The sequence below is a fragment of the Tursiops truncatus genome, chromosome 6 (assembly GCF_011762595.2).
Source record: "Tursiops truncatus isolate mTurTru1 chromosome 6, mTurTru1.mat.Y, whole genome shotgun sequence".
Taxonomy (NCBI): Eukaryota; Metazoa; Chordata; class Mammalia; order Artiodactyla; family Delphinidae; genus Tursiops; species Tursiops truncatus.
Window position 1 is genome coordinate 6,481,372 of NC_047039.1, and position 17,157 is coordinate 6,498,528.

The 17,157-nt window shown below is 41.9% G+C and overlaps 1 long non-coding RNA gene across 1 annotated transcript in view; it reads left to right on the top strand.

The window, feature by feature from the left end:
• LOC117312545 (uncharacterized) overlaps nucleotides 1-17,157 on the top strand; it is a 130,850-nt gene that overhangs the window by 68,574 nt on the left and 45,119 nt on the right. The window lies entirely within an intron of this gene.

Below are 17,157 nucleotides of genomic sequence, written 5' to 3' on the forward strand. Positions count from 1 at the left end.
ATCTTGGCTTTTCATTTTCTATTTTGAAAGTTAAATCCACTTATCACAATTACAACTCTGTACAATCAATTAAAAATTACCTGTCAGAGATTATCTGAAGTCCAGATTATCTGTGTAGGGTCAGAATTTATCCTGTTCTATAAAGAGCAGGCTCAAAGGATCACATTTCACCTTTGTGCCAGTGTTGGTTTTAGCTACCTTCAAGAAGCCCTGAGTGATCATGGTTTACTTCACAAAAAATTAAGGGGAAACTACCATGAACCTCATGACATTAGGTTGGTTGGAAAGAAAATATCATCTGAGTTATTAAAGTACTAATTGTGTACTTTAAAGTTGATTTCATTAATTTTAACTATTTTAATAATATACTTGATAGTCACAAACTTGATTTACTCAACATTGTTGCCTGGTAAAAGTCCTATGAAGATGTAATACAAAGATAAGACTTGATCCAGAATTTGCAAATCTAAGTTCTATATGGTCTAGATGTCCAAATCATCATTTTCTTGGAGATCAGTAATTCAGTTGAACCCATGCATACTTTTTTAATTGAAATGAAATAAAGTTCCCAAGAAGAGTTGCTTAACCGTTTCAGTTCCCTGATCAATTTAGCACATTAACTTGTATAGTTGATGAAAAAAATTTTGCTGAAAAAGTTAAATTTTAGGCAATCTGGGGAAATTATATAAATTTGAAATTTAATTCAAATTATTAACAAGAAAACCTTATATTCGTTTTCCCCTTTAATGTGAATAAATGCTTTCACATAGTGTAATTCTCTTTATTTCTCTTTTGGTAATATTTTCCTTATAATATTCTGCTGTGGCTATAATCACGCTGATGGGAACTTCACACACAATTAGTTCAAATTAGGGGAGGCTTTAGGGTAAATTGAGCAGATCACCAAAACTTTAGGAATCGGAGGACACCATGAATGGCTTATTTAGCTGTGCTTGGTGGTGTTTCATACTGTAATCATTTAGCTATTTGGTTGTATGTCTCATTTCTTAACAAGATAAAAATTGTATCTTTTCCTCAGGAAGGCAAAACAGTGATATAAAGAGTTTACAGGGTAACACTTCACTCTACTACAAATAGGTATCTCCATTTTGTGTCAACATATATCTGAAAAATGACAAATATTCTTAGCTGCTGCTTCTACTAACCCACAGTCGCCTCCTTAAGTAACGTAAACTTGGGATATGTCAGGAGATCAGGATGTACACGATGGGCACAGAGCACCCTAAAGAGCAGCTGGTATGGAACCAGGCTTCTGGACCATCATACCCAAGGTCATTTTCTATACACACTGAGCCTAAGAAATGTGTGCAGCTCCTCACTTTGATTTCACAAAGCAGACAAGCTGCTGTAGAAATTGTCAGTCATCATCTGTTTCTGCCCATTTTCCACATTCCTGTGCCAGTCATCAGAAAAAAATTACATATACACTTTATGACTCCTGAACTGACAAAAATTTGCTGCTCTTGAAATACTTGCATGGTTCTGTAACAGTGAGTAAACCCAGAAGTAGAAGTATATTTTAAAGAAAAAAAAAAGCAGTTATCAGTGAGTTGCCAATTTCATGACCACCACTTTGACTTAACTTTTTTGGTCCTGGGGCATTCTTTCCATTTTCCAAAACATTTCTCATTACTCATTAGGAGGGTTTAGCCAGAAACTCAGAAGGCATAAGCTGTTCAAAAAGATCACAGTATGTTTTTCTTGAGTTTCATTCAGCAGCAAGGAATTTTCTGGTTGTTTTAATTGGTAGCTGGCTTCCCAGTAGTTTTCCAATGCAGTCATACTACTTCACTCCACTTAATTTAAAAGACATCCATTTCTGTGTCTCTCACACATCTACTGAATCTCTCCTACTTACCTTAATGAGTAAGTATGGTGGCCACTGTGTCTCCAGACCTTAGTCCTTTGTGTTATTAGCTCTCTGTGCTCTTTCATTCCATTGGCCCAAGACCGATGAGATGCGCAAAAAGGCTAGATTTGCAGCATTCATTCCTTAAACCAACAGGTCTCACCAATCTTTTTTTTTTTTAATTTTATTTGGTAATATAATGTAGCTTCTTTTTTTTAACATCTTTATTGGAGTATAATTGCTTTACAATGGTGTGTTAGTTTCTGCTTTACAACAAAATGAATCAGTTATATATATATATATATTCCCATATCTCTTCCCTCTTGCGTCTCCCTCCCTCCCACCCTCCCTATCCCACCCCTCCAGGCGATCACAAAGCACCGAGCTAATCTCCCTGTGCTATGCGGCTGCTTCCCACTAGCTATCTACCTTACGTTTGATAGTGTATATATGTTCATGCCTCTCTCTCGCTTTGTCACAGCTTACCCTTCCCCCTCCCCATATCCTCAAGTCCATTCTCTAGTAGGTCTGTGTCTTTATTCCTGTCTTACGCCTGGGCTCTTCATGACATTTTTTTTTCTTAAATTCCATATATGTGTGTTAGCATACAGTATTTGTCTCTCTCTTTCTGACTTACTTCACTCTGTATGACAGACTCTATAGGTCTATCCACCTCATTACAAATAGCTCAGTTTCGTTTCTTTTTATGGCTGAGTAATATTCCATTGTATATATGTGCCACATCTTCTTTATCCATTCATCCGATGATGGACACTTAGGTTGTTTCCATCTCCGGGCTATTGTAAATAGAGCTGCAATGAACATTTTGGTACATGACTCTTTTTGAATTATGGTTTTCTCAGCGTATATGCCCAGTAGTGGGATTGCTGGGTCATATGGTAGTTCTATTTATAGTTTTTTAAGGAACCTCCATACTGTTCTCCACAGTGGCTGTATCAATTTACATTCCCACCAACAGTGCAAGAGGGTTCCCTTTTCTCCACACCCTCTCCAGCATTTATTGTTTCTGGATATTTTGATGATGGCCATTCTGACTGGTGTGAGATGATATCGCATTGTAGTTTTGATTTGCATTTCTCTAATGATTAGTAATGTTGAGCGTTCTTTTATGTGTTTGTTGGCAGTCTGTATATCTTCTTTGGAGAAATGTCTGTTTAGGTCTTCTGCCCATTTTTGGATTGGGTTGTTTGTTTTTTTCTTGTTCAGCTGCATGAGCTGTTTATATATTTTGCAGATTAATCTTTTGTCAGTTGCTTCATTTGCAAATACTTTCTCCCATTCTGAGGGTTGTCTTTTGGTCTTGTTTATGGTTTCCTCTGCTGTGCAAAAGCTCTGAAGTTTCATTAGGTCCCATTTGTTTATTTTTGGTTTTATTTCCATTTCTCTAGGAGGTGGGTCAAAAAGGATCTTGCTGTGATTTATGTCATAGAGTGTCCTGCCTATGTTTTCCTCTAAGAGTTTGATAGTTTCTGGCCTTACATTTAGGTCTTTAATCCATTTTGAGCTTTTTTTTGTGTGTGGTGTCAGGGAGTGATCTAATTTCATACTTTTGCATGTAGCTGTCCAGTTTTCCCAGCACCACTTATTGAAGAGGCTGTCCTTTCTCCACTGTACATTCCTGCCTCCTTTATCAAAGATAAGGTGACCATATATGCGTGGGTTTATCTCTGGGCTTTCTATCCTGTTCCATTGATCTATGTTTCTGTTTTTGTGCCAGTACCATACTGTCTTGATTACTGTAGCTTTGTAGTATAGTCTGAAGTCAGGGAGCCTGATTCCTCCAGCTCCGTTTTTCGTTCTCAAGATTGCTTTGGCTATTCGGGGTCTTTTGTGTTTCCATACAAATTGTGAAATTTTTTGTTCTAGTTCTGTGAAAAATGCCAGTGGTAGTTTGATAGGGATTGCATTGAATCTGTAGATTGCTTTGGGTAGTAGAGTCATTTTCACAATGTTGATTCTTCCAATCCAAGAACTTGGTATATCTCTCCATCTATTTGTATCATCTTTAATTCCTTTCATCAGTGTCTTATAATTTTCTGCATACAGGTCTTTTGTCTCCTTAGGTAGGTTTATTCCTAGATATTTTATCTTTTTGTTGCAATGGTAAATGGGAGTGTTTTCTTGATTTCACTTACAGATTTTTCATCATTAGTGCATAGGAATGCCAGAGATTTCTGTGCATTAATTTTGTATCCTGCTACTTTACCAAATTCATTGATTAGCTCTAGTAGTTTTCTGGTAGCATCTTTAGGATTCTCTATGTATAGGATCATGTCATCTGCAAACAGTGACAGCTTTACTTGTTCTTTTCCGATTTGGATTCCTTTTCTTCTCTGATCGCTGTGGCTAAAACTTCCAAAACTATGTTGAATAAGAGTGGTGAGAGTGGGCAACCTTGTCTTGTTCCTGATCTTAGTGGAAATGCTTTCAGTTTTTCACCATTGTGGACGATGTTGGCTGTGGGTTTGTCATATATGGCCTTTATTATATTGAGGAAAGTTCCCTCTTTGCCTACTTTCTGCAGGATTTTTATCATAAATGGGTGTTGAATTTCGTCGAAAGCTTTCTCTGCATCTATTGAGTTGATCATATGGTTTTTCTCCTTCAGTTTGTTAATATGGTGTATCACGTTGATTGATTTGCGTATGTTGAGGAATCCTTGCATTCCTGAAATAAACCCCACTTGATCATGGTGTATGATCCGTTTAATGTGCTGTTGGATTCTGTTTGCTAGTATTTTGTTGAGGATTTTTGCACCTATGTTCATCAGTGATATTGGCCTGTAGTTTTCTTTCTTTGTGACATCCTTGTCTGGTTTTGGTATCAAGGTGATGGTGGCCTCGTAGAATGAGTTTGAGAATGTCCCTCCCTCTGCTATATTTTGGAAGAGTTTGAGAAGGATAGGTGTTAGCTCTTCTCTAAATGTTTGATAGAATTCACCTGTGAAGCCATCTGGTCCTGGGCTTTTGTTTGTTGGAAGATTTTTAATCACAGTTTCAATTTCAGTGCTTGTGATTGGCCTGTTCATATTTTCTTTTCTTCTTGATTCAATCTTGGCAGGTTGTGCATTTCTAAGAATTTGTCCATTTCTTCCAGGTTGTCCATTTTATTGGCATATAGTTGCTTGTAGTAATCTCTCATGATCTTTTTTATTTCTGCAGTGTCAGTTGTTACTTCTCCTTTTTCATTTCTAATTCTATTGATTTGAGTCTTTTCCCTTTTTTTCTTGATGAGTCTGGCTAATGGTTTATCAATTTTGTTTATCTTCTCAGAAAACCAGCATTTAGTTTTATAGATCTTTGCTATCGTTTCCTTCATTTCTTTTTCATTTATTTCTGATCTGATTTCTTTTCTTCTGCTAACTTTGGGGGGTTTTTTTGTTCTTCTTTCTCTAATTGCTTTAGGTGCAAGGTTAGGTTGTTTATTCGAGATGTTTCCTGTTTCTTACGGTAGGATTGTATTGCTATAAACTTCCCTCTTAGAACTGCTTTTGCTTCATCCCATAGATTTTGGATCGTCGTGTCTCCATTGTCATTTGTTTCTAGGTATTTTTTAATTTCCTCTTTGATTTCTTCAGTGATCACTTCATTATTAAGTAGTGTATTGTTTAGCCTCCATGTGTTTGTATTTTTTACAGATCTTTTCCTGTAATTGATATCTAATCTCATAGCGTTGTGGTCAGAAAACATACTTGATACAATTTTGATTTTCTTAAATTTACCAAGGCTTGATTTGTGACCCAAGATATGATCTATCCTGGAGAATATTCCATGAGCACTAGAGAAGAATGTGTATTCTGTTGTTTTTGGATGGAATGTCCTATAAATATCAATTAAGTGCATCTTGTTTAATGTATCATTTAAAGCTTGTGTTTCCTTATTTATTTTCATTTTGGATGATCTGTCCATTGGTGAAAGTGGGGTGTTAAAGTCCCCTACTATGAATGTGTTACTGTCGCTTTCCCCTTTTATGGCTGTTAGTATTTGCCTTATGTATTGAGGTGCTCCTATGTTGGGTGCATAAATATTTACAATTGTTATATCTTCTTCTTGGATCGATCCCTTGATCATTATGTAGTGTCCTTCTTTGTCTCTTCTAATAGTCTTTATTTTAAAGTCTATTTTATCTGATATGAGAATTGCTACTGCAGCTTTCTTTTGGTTTCCATTTGCCTGAAATGTCTTTTTCCATCCCCTTACTTTCAGTCTCTATTGTGTCTCTAGGTGTGAAGTGGGTCTCTTGTAGACAGCAAATATATGGGTCTTGTTTTTGTATCCATTCAGCCAATCTGTGTCCATTGGTGGGAGCATTTAGTCCATTTACATTTAAGGTAATTATCGATATGGATGTTCCCATTCCCATTTTCTTAATTGTTTTGGGTTCGTTATTGTAGGTCTTTTCCTTCTCTTGTGCTTCTTGCCTAGAGGAGCTCCTTTAGCAGTTGTTGTAGAGCCGGTTTTGTAGTGCTGAACTCTCTCAGGTTTTGCTTGTCTGTAAAGGTTTTAATTTCTCCATCAAATCTGAATGAGATCCTTGCTGGGTAGAGTAATCTTGGTTGCAGGTTTTTCTCCTTCATCACTTTAAATATGTCCTGCCAGTCCCTTCTGGCTTGCAGAGTTTCTGCCGAAAGATCAGCTGTTAACCTTATGGGGATTCCCTTGTGTGTTATTTGTTGTTTTTCCCTTGCTGCTTTTAATATGTTTTCTTTGTATTTAATTTTTGACAGTTTGATTAATATGTGTCTTGGCGTATTTCTCCTTGGATTTATCCTGTATGGGACTCTGTGTGCTTCCTGGACTTGATTAACTATTTCCTTTCCCATATTAGGGAAGTTTTCAACTATAATCTCTTCAAATATTTTCTCAGTCCCTTTCTTTTTCTCTTCTTCTTCTGGAACCCCTATAATTCGAATGTTGGTACGTTTGATGTTGTCCCAGAGGTCTCTGAGACTGTCCTCAGTTCTTTTCAATCTTTTTTCTTTATTCTGCTCTGCAGTAGTTATTTCCACTATTTTATCTTCCAGGTCACTTACCCATTCTTCTGCCTTAGTTATTCTGCTATTGAACACTACTAGAGTATTTTTCATTTCATTTATTGTGTTGTTCATCATTGTTTGTTTCATCTTTAGTTCTTCTAGGTCCTTGTTAAATGTTTCTTTCTTTTTTCTATTCTATTTCCAAGATTTGGAATCATCTTTACTATCATTATTCTGAATTCTTTTTCAGGTAGACTATTTCCTCTTCATTTGTTAGGTCTGGTGGGTTTTTATCTTGCTCTTTCATCTGCTGTGTGTTTTTCTGTCTTCTCATTTTGCTTATCTTACTGTGTTTGGGGTCTCCTTTTTGCAGGCTGCAGGTTCGTAGTTTCTGTTGTTTTTGGTGTCTGTCCCCAGTGGCTAAGGTTGGTTCAGTGGGTTGTGTAGGCTTCCTGGTGGAGGGGACTAGTGCCTGTGTTCTGGTGGATGAGGCTGGGTCTTGTCTTTTTGGTGGGCAGGTCCACGTCTGGTGGTGTGTTTTGGGGTGTCCTTGGACTTATTATGATTTTAGGCAGCCTCTCTGCTAATGGGTGGGGTTGTGTTCCTGTCTTGCTAGTTGTTTGGCATAGGATGTTCAGTACTGTAGCTTGCTGGTCGTTGAGTGAAGCTGGGTGTTGGTGTTGAGATGGAGATCTCTGCGGGATTTTCGCTGTTTGATATTATGTGGAGCTGGGAGGTCTCTTGTGGACCAGTGTCCTGAAGTTTGCTCTCCCACCCCAGAGGCACAGCACTGACTCCTGGCTGCAGCACCAAGAGCCTTTCATCCACACGGCTCAGAATAAAAGGGAGAAAAAGTAGAAAGAAAGAAGTAGTAGAAGTAGAAACAAAGAAAGAAAGAAAGGAGGGAGGGAATGAGGGAGGGAGTGAGGAAGGAAGGAAGGAAAAAAAGAAAGAAAGAAGATAAACTAAAATAAAATAAAGTAAGATAAAATATAATAAAGTTATTAAAATAAAAGAATAATTATTAAGAGAGGAAAAAAAAAAAAAGGACGGATAGAGCCCTAGGGCAAATGGTGGAAGCAAAGCTATACAGAAAAAATCTCACACAGAAGCATATGCATACACCCTCACAAAAGGAGGAAAAGGGGAAAATATCATAAATCTTGCTCTCAAAATCCACCTCCTCAATTTGGGATGATTCGTTGTCTAAAGGAGGGAAGGAAGGAAAGAAAGAACGAAGATAAAGTAAAATAAAGTTATTAAAATAAAAAGTAATTATTAAGAAAAAAAAATTTAAAAACCCCCAGAAAAACGGACAGATAGAACCCTAGGACAAATGGTGGAAGCAAAGCTATACAGACAGAATCTCACACAGAAGCATACACATACACACAAAAGAAGGAGAAGGGGAAAAAATCATAGATCTTGCTCTCAGAGTCCACCTCCTTAAGTTGGGTTGATTGGTTGTCTATTCATGTATTCCACAGATGCAGGGTACATCAAGTTGATTGTGGAGCTTTAATCCACTGTTTCTGAGGCTGCTGGGAGAGATTTCCCTTTCTCTTGTTTGTTCTCACAGCTCCCAGGGGCTCAGCTTTGAATTTGGCCCCGCCTCTATGTGTAGGTCGCCGGAGGGCGTCTGTTCTGTTCTTCGCTCAGACAGGGTGGGGTTAAAGGATCAGCTGATTGGGGGCTCTGGCTCACTCAGGCCGGGGGGCGGGGGGGAGGGAGGGGCACGGAGTGTGGGGGGGGGGGGAGGGAGGGGCACGGAGTGTGGGGCGGGCCTGCGGCAGCAGAGACCAGCGTGACGTTGCACCAGCCTGAGGCGCGCCGTGCATTCTCCGGGGGAGTTGTCCCTGGATCCTGGGACCCTGGCAGTGGCGGGCTGCACAGGTTCATGGGAGCGGGGTGTGGATAGTGACCTGTGCTCGCACACAGGCTTCTTGGTGGCCGCAGCAGCAGCCTTAGCGTCTCATGCCCGTCTCTGGGATCCGCGCTTTTAGCCGCGGCTCGCGCCCGTCTCTGGAGCTCCTTGAAGCGGAGCTGTTAATCCCCTCTCCTCGCGCACCAGGAAACAAAGAGGGAAGAAAAAGTCTCTTGCCTCTTCGGCAGGTCCAGACTTTTCCCCGGACTCCCTCCCGGCTAGCCGTGGCACACTAACCCCTTCAGGCTGTGTTCACGCTGCCAACCCCAGTCCTCTCCCGACGCTCCGACCGAAGCCCGAGCCTCAGCTCCCAGCCCCGCCCGCCTCGGCGGGTGAGCAGACAAGCCTCTCGGACTGGTGAGTGCCGGTCGGCCCTGATCCTCTGTGCGGCAGTCTCTCTGCCTTGCCCCCCGCACCCCTGTTGCTGTACTCTCCTCCGCGGCTCCGAAGCTTTCCCCCTCTGCCACCCGCAGTCTCCGCCCGCGAAGGGGCTTCCTAGTGTGTGGAAACCTTTCCTCCTTCATAGCTCCCTCCCACTGGTGCAGGTACCGTCCCTATCCTTTTGTTTCAGTTTATTCTTTTTTCTTTTGCCCTACCCAGGTACGTGGGGGATTTCTTTACTTTTGGGAGGTCTGAGGTCTTCTGCCAGCGTTCAGTAGGTGTTCTGTAAGAGTTGTTCCACATGTAGATGTATTTCTGGTGTATCTGTGAGGAGGAAGGTGATCTCCACGTCTTACTCTTACGCCATCTTCCCGGAAAAACCTCTCACCAATCTTTTATCTTACTATGTAAGCCCTCCAGTGCCAATCCACCCGTGGAATAATAAGAATATCTCTTCTCTTGTTGCCTTCTGCCTTCCCCTCCCCGCCCCTGCGTCTTCTCCTGGGACCTAAGAGGGTGTTTCCCAATGGCTATAATAATAATAGGCAGTATTTATTGAGCATTCTCAAGCATTTCCCAGACAATTCAAGAACTTTACACGTAGAGCAGGCCTAGGTATTGACACCTCTGCTGCCGCTTCTATGCCATCACTCCCATGCCATCAGGGGCTGAGACCCCAAACCAAAAGTTCTCCTGGGGAAGAACTTTTAATTGCCAGACTTAGCAAATAGAATTACAGAAATGCCAGTGAAACTTGAATTTCAGATAAACAATGGGAAAAAATTTAGTGTAAGCATGTCCCAAATATTGCATGAGAGGTACTTATATTTGAAAATGATGTATTGTTTATATATCCTTGCTTCTCCCAAACCAGGTCACTGGCTCTACCTCACTCTCGAACTTTCTGTGATAACTCATTCCCAAAACATGGGGAAGTGAGTGTTCAAAAAGCTCTCCTTGGAATAAACAATATAAAAATTCCTTGATTGTACAATTCTAGGTGTGTCCAGGAAGCCCATGTGCAAACGTAGGTTTGGAGGCAGCATGTTATAGCAACAAGCACGTGGGCTTTGGAATAAAACAGATCTGTGTTGCCTGACAGCCCTAATACTACTGCCTGTAGGACTCTGGGTAAGGGCTTTAATCCTCCTATGATGCAGTGTCCTCCTTTATAGTAAAAAGAGAATAAGACTTAAATTGTAAGGTTGTGCATTAGTTTTCTAGGGCTGCTGTAACAAAGTACCACAAACTGGGTGTCTTAAACAACAGAAATGAGTTGTCTCACAGTCTGGAGGCTGGAAGTTTGGAATCAAGGTGTTGGCAGGGCTGATTCCTCCTGAGGCTGTGAGGGAAGGGTTTGCTCCAGGTCTCTGTCCTCAGATAGTAGACAGCTGTCTTTATATTCACATGGCATTCTTCCTGTGTGTGTCTCCGTGTCCAAATTTCCCTTTTTTTTAATAAGGATATCAGTCATCATGGATGAGGGTCTTCCCTGATACATCACCTTGACCTAATTACCTTTGTAAAGACTATCTCCAAATAAGGTCCCACTTTGAGGTACTGTGAGTCTGGGCTCCAATGTGTCTTTTTGGGGGAGCAAAATTCGACTCATAACAGGTTGCCAAAAGAATGGAATATGGTAATTTACATGAGGCACCTAACAGAAACTCTGGATTGTAATACTTAAGAAATAGCAGCTTTTATAGTTATTATTAACAGTTCTGTGTTCTGTTGTTTTGTAATGATCTTATGAATACACAGTTACTCTCTGGGATTAACGGACACATATATAGAAGGTCTAGGTGGGGAAAATGTGTAAGTATCTGGAAAATGTTAGACGTAAGAATCAAATATTGAGGACTTCCCTGGTAGTGCAGTGGTTAAGAATCCGCCTGCCAATGCAGGAGACACAGGTTCGAGCCCTCGTCCAGGAAGATCCCACATACCATGGAGCAACTAAGCTTGTGAGCCACAACTACTGAGCCTGTGCTCTAGAGCCTGCGAACCACAACTACTGAGCCCACGCACATAGAGCCCATGTTCCGCAACAAGAGAAGCCTCCGCAGTGAGAAGCCCGTGCACCGCAACGAAGAGTAGCCCCTGCTTGCCACAACTAGAGAAAGCCTGCACGCAGCAATGAAGACCCAACGCGGCCAAAAATAAATAGATAAATTTATTTTAAAAAAAGAATCAGGGCTTCCCTGGTGGCACAGTGGTTGGGACTCCGCCTGCCGATGCAAGGGACACAGGTTCGTGCCCCGGTCCGGGAAGGTCCCACATGCTGCGGAGCGGCTGGGCCCGTGAGCCATGACCGTTGAGCCTGTGTGTCTGGAGCCCGTGCTCCGCAACGGGAGAGGCCGCAGCAGTGAGGCCCACGTACTGCAGGGAAAAAAAAAAAAAAAGGAATCAAATATTGAGAATAAAGGACTTTATGTTTCTGTATGTGTTTGGGGTAGAGGGGAGAGAAAGAGCAGGGACATAAGATAGATGGTGAATACAGGTGATAGGATTTAACTGTCCAGACTGACACATGTTGAATTAACACTCCATTTTACTTCACTTTGAAAACAGAGTCAGTGAGAGACAGAATCAAAGTTTACCCTTGAAAAATACAATCTGCCAGAAACAGAATCATTGTGTTTTTTAGAGCAAAAAACAAAGTCATCAGAGAACCAGTCACTCGATTCTGATGACAGAAAAAGTCAGACTGTAATTATTCTACAAACAGCATTACTTGGAAAATGTTTACTAAAGCAACAGTTTCAAGCCTCTGTGGGATTTAGAAGTGGTGCATTTTCTGTGGCACCTTTCATTTCAATGTATTATTTGAACAGAGATTCTCACTGCTAATAAAACTAGAAAGGAGAAAATTGCATTTGTTAGTTCGTGAAGAGAGACACCCCGTTTGATCTTGGACATTTCCCTCCAGGATACCCTCTGTGCGGCTGGGTTACTAAGACAACGGAGTGGAATGTGTGGCAGAGAGATTGGGTCTTCAGTACCATGAAGAAGGGTGATTATTTAAGGAGTCTGGCCTCCGTTAAGAATAGAACAAGAGGGGGCTTCCCTGGTGGCACAGTGGTTAAGAATCCGCCTGCCAATTCAGGGGACATGGGTTCAAGCCCTGGGCCGGGAAGGTCCCACATGCTGCGGAGCAGCTAAGCCCGTGCGCCACAACTGCTGAGCCTGCGCTCTAGACCCTGCGAGCCACAACTACTGAGCCCACATGCCAAAACTACTGAAGCCCGTGCACCTGAGAGCCTTGCTCCACAACAAGAGAAGCCACTGCAATGAGAAACCCACGCACCGCAATGAAGAGTAGCCCCTGCTCACCACAACTAGAGAAAGCCCGCGTGCAGCAGCAAAGACCCAACACGGCCAAAAATAAATTAATTAATTTTTTAAAAAAGAAAAAGAATAGAAGAGGAAATATGTTTGCTTTGCAGAAGAAAGGATTTAGGCTGGATCCAAATACTGTCTGTATTGGTAATCAGTAAAACAGATGCCCAAGAGGGGCTAAGTAATACCAGTCCTAAGAAGATCTATAAAATTATGATAGAAATTGCATTTTAGTAGTATTTGAAAATCGTATTGCCTTATGAATCTTCTATCCAGCATATGAGATTTGCATAGGGTAATGCAGCCTGAGGCTCTCATGTGTTTGCAGATTCTCAGGGTTTTACTTCCCATCTCCTTTCTCCCATAGGTCAGGCTAAACAGAAGAGTTTCCTTTAAGTCTCACTTTGGGAGGGGATAAATGTTTTCAGTTCTCCCCTTTCACAGATGTATAGTAATTCAAGGGTTCTTTATTTGAGGGTGTTAGGTCCAAATTTCTGCCCCTCGTGGACCCCAAAATTTGCCTCTTGTACTTTCATAGACATTAAAACTCAAACCCATTGTTAAACCCAGAACAGTCAAAATATCAGTTTCTGGAGTATTTCCCTTACTTTACTATTAGCGCTTAAAAGCATACTTGTTATATTTTTGTCCAGTACATCTCAGTGATCTGTAGTAAGAGGGTTTTCAGGTTATCTAATCAGCACTATTGCTAGCAGTGAAAGTCCTGTGTTGTTTTTCATGTATTTATACTTTGAACATTTCCTTCTTATTTTTTGTCCAGATTCCTTTGTGTATATAGTCAGTTCTGAATATGAAATTGCTTGATAACCACTTCTGATCCTATATAGACTTACACTGAAAATACCTTCTTAGGCAAAGTGTAAAGAAGATTTGTGCAAGGTCAGCTTCAGGTTGCCCTCCCTCTGGTTTAAGGTTTGAATTTGGACTGTCTGGAGGGCCTAGATTCCCTAACAAAATAGTTTGAAATGCAGTCTCAGGCCGATAACAATCCTGGAGTCTTCAATAAAAGTTATTAAAAGCCTTCTCTAGAAAGGTGTATTTTCAGCTCTACACAGAATTCCTATAGACAGTCTCACCAAAATGAACTTGCAATTCTAAATTACAAAATACATGAAAGAAACAATCCAGAATCATCAGTAATAACAACCTGTATAATTAGACCTTAAGAACTTCAGGAAAAATATTTTAAGTACATTTAAAATTGTTAAAGAGAAAAAGCAAACGCTGAAATACTTACAAGGAGTAGTTTTTCAAGCCTACATAGGGGTTAACTTGTAGGCTCTCCCATAGGTCATTTTACTCAGGGCCAGGGTTCCGCTTATGGGCAGGAGGGCACTCTGTTATTTTCAGAGTGAACCCTGCACATGCTAGGGTTCAGTAAGCAGAACTAAACTTGGGAACGGGAGCCACTGCTGGCCTTCAGTCGTGGGCCTCTGAGCAAAGGGAAATTTAAATTTGTATTCCAGCTGAAGTCAAGTTTGGAAAGCAAACTGATTAATTCCAAAAGGGTAGAAAGAGTGAGAATCAAGCGAACAAGAAGCAGACAAAAGCCAGCGAATTTAGGAGGTGGACAAGGTGCTGTTCCTTCAGTCAAAAGCATACAAGTGGAAGCAACCTTCATAGGTCACCTTCACAGGAGGCTGTGGTTGGGAACTAGCTTGGGGGATATTCAGAAGTGTTGTTTTGACTGTGAAGTAAGGCCGGATCTGCTGAAAGAAATCTAATTTCAGAAAGAGACTGTGTCTGCTAGGGTGTTAATAGGAGATTCTAATCCCTGGAACTATACATATTTAACTGGGGTTGGTTTCTCCTGTCTCTGCCTCAGGAACTTTTGTCCTTTGTTATGTGGGTGCTGGACACAAAGCTACCAGAGACTCTGTCTCAACTGATCAGCTTCCAGATGAATGGGACAGAAATGTTTCTCAGAACTAGAATTGGGCCAGAATGTTTTAATATGAATCTAGTGCCACGTCAGGTCTGTAGATAGCAAGTCATGATGAAAAGAAATAGGCTGGGGCTTCCCTGGTGGCGCAGTGGCTGAGAGTCTGCCTGCCAATGCAGGGGACACAGGTTTGTGCCCTGGTCTGGGAAGATCCCATGTGCCGCAGAGCGGCTGGGCCCGTGAGCCATGGCCGCTGAGCCTGTGCGTCCGGAGCCTGTGCTCTGCAGCGGGAGAGACCACGGCAGTGAGAGGCCCACGTACCGCAAAAAAAAAAAAAAAAAAGAAATAGGCTGAAGTCATGTGATAGCTACTTGCATCCACATTTAAGTGTTTGGAATTTTTGGTACCTGTTTTTAGGGTACAGAATGGAATAAATAGGATACAGTTAAATAAATAAAATCAATTCAAACTGCTTTTGCGTAAGAAATTTCCAGATTTCCAGAGAGGAAAGAGCTGTCTTCATGAATGAAATCCAGCTCAAAAGTAAAAGCCAGATTAGCATAACTTGATGTGTGGGGGGGATATGTCTATGAGTTGGAAACATTCTAGTTGAACAGGGATAATTTAGAGCCAGTTTCCAGGGGGTCTAGAAAATCATCAAGCAGCTGTTTTTTCTTCCTTCCCTCCACCCTCTTCCCCTCCCTCCCCTCTCCGTCTTCCCTGTCTCCTCCCCCTCTCTCCGTCCTGGTTGCTCCTTTTCTCTCAGCATCTGCCTTTGCAGACAACCTCTCAACCCCAACGTCTGCATCTGCCACAGAGAGTTTTGCTGCCCTGCACCCTCTGTTTCCGGGTCAGCCTGTGTCAGGTGTTAAATCAGATGCCTCTTCCAGCCTGAGGCAGGGATGGAGGAGGTTGAAATAATCAGAGTCCTAAAAGTGATGGAAAGGTAGAGAGTGGAGTTGCCTTTTACTTCCTTGAATAAAAGTGGAGCTGCACTTCGCCCCATGGGGTAATTGTCAAGCTACTCTGTGTGTTTAAGGGCAGTGGGCACCCAGGTCTCTCTGTGATGCTCTGTGCAGTTCCATGGAACACTTCCCCATTTCTCTCAGATTATGTCGAGGCTGGTGGTCTTTGTTATGGCTCACGGTTAGTGATTCTTCTGGAGGTTGAGTAAGGAATTCTTTTCCTCACAGCATGGTGAAGGGCAGGGGGGATGTCCCCTTTATAGATAAGAGGAACCATGAAAGTGAAATAGTTAGACTCAATACTTTGCAGATAGAATTCTGTTTTTCTTCCTATTTCACTTCTATATGTTATTTTTTTCCAGCTCCAGAAGGTAACAGATAAAAAAGCAGTTTGCGCTGAGGTGTAGTGCATTTTTTAGAATGGCATTTACAACACAGTTCGCGTGCTCTAAGGAATATTATATCCAAAAAAATAAGGAATTCATACTAAATAAATTTGAGAAATAATTAACAAAGTAAAGCAGGATCCTTTACTGTAGGACTTCTCAGATCCTTCAATATGCTAATGGCATTGGTTTTCCCAAATTCATTTGACCATCAGAAAAGCAGCCGCAGGGACTTCCCTGGTGGTCTAGTGGTTAAGACTCCACGCTTCCAATGCAGGGGGTGCAGGTTCAATCCCTGGTCAGGGCACTAAGAGCCCACATGCTGTAGGGTGCAGCCAAAAAAAAAGTAAAAAAAAAAAGCAGCCGCAGAAACAAAAGCTTTTAACCTTGTTTCTGCCAATGCAGTCATCCCTGCTCTCTTGACCCAAAGGTTCATCTGATGCTGTGCTTGACCAAGACACTGCCCACCCAGCCCCCATCCCTCTCCAGACCTTCCCTTCTCTACTCTGTTTTGTGACACAGGGGCCAAGACTCTGGAGACCATCCTTTGTGCTGGTCAGGTGGCTTCCTACTGATGCACCCAAGACGGAGACTGGGCAGCGGAAGGGAGAGGGGTTTTCCTTCTTCCCTTTTGTTTGCTGCTTCTGAGTGTCAGCCTATCAATGGCTCTTTACCAGGCAGCAGTGGCTGGTTGCTGTCTTCAACCTCTCTCCATGGTCCCAGAACCTCACTGCGATCCATCTGAGTAGCAGTGGTCCCAGGGAGTCAGAGCCCCAGATCCAAGAGGCCTCTCCTCCCACCTCCTGAGGTACCAGTGTTACTGAACTCAGGTTCAGCTGCTCGCTGCTCAAAAGCCAATCATTGGAGAGGCAAGTGTCAGTAGAGGGGAAAGGTGCTTTAATCAGAAAAGCTGGCAATCTGGGGAGAAGGTGGACTTGTGTCCAGAGACCAGCTCTGAAGATTCTGCTCAGCCATGACAGTTTTTCCAGGAGAAAAGGGGGAAGAATCTCAGGGAATCATCAAGGCAGGAGGCTGGGTTCTCCATCTCCATTGCGTGCAGACTGGCTGAGTCTCTCTTCAGATGGCATCTTGTCTGAGTGATCTGCCAGCAGGATGGCTAAGGGGGCTACTGCGGGTAGACAGCTAGTCATTCTTTAACTACTTCATTCTTCATTCTTCTTTTTATCTAGGAAAAGAATCAACAGGTCAGGCAAATCATGGTGTGCATTCAGGAGAGCATAAGTCAGGGTGTAGTTTCTATTGGTTAGTGACCTCATTCCTATAATTCGGTTTTTAAGGTTAAAGAGGGACAGAAATGAGTAAACAGGAAAGGGGCAAAAGAGCTGCTTTCAGTTCCCCACTGTTAAACATCATCCCATTTCTGTGGAATTAG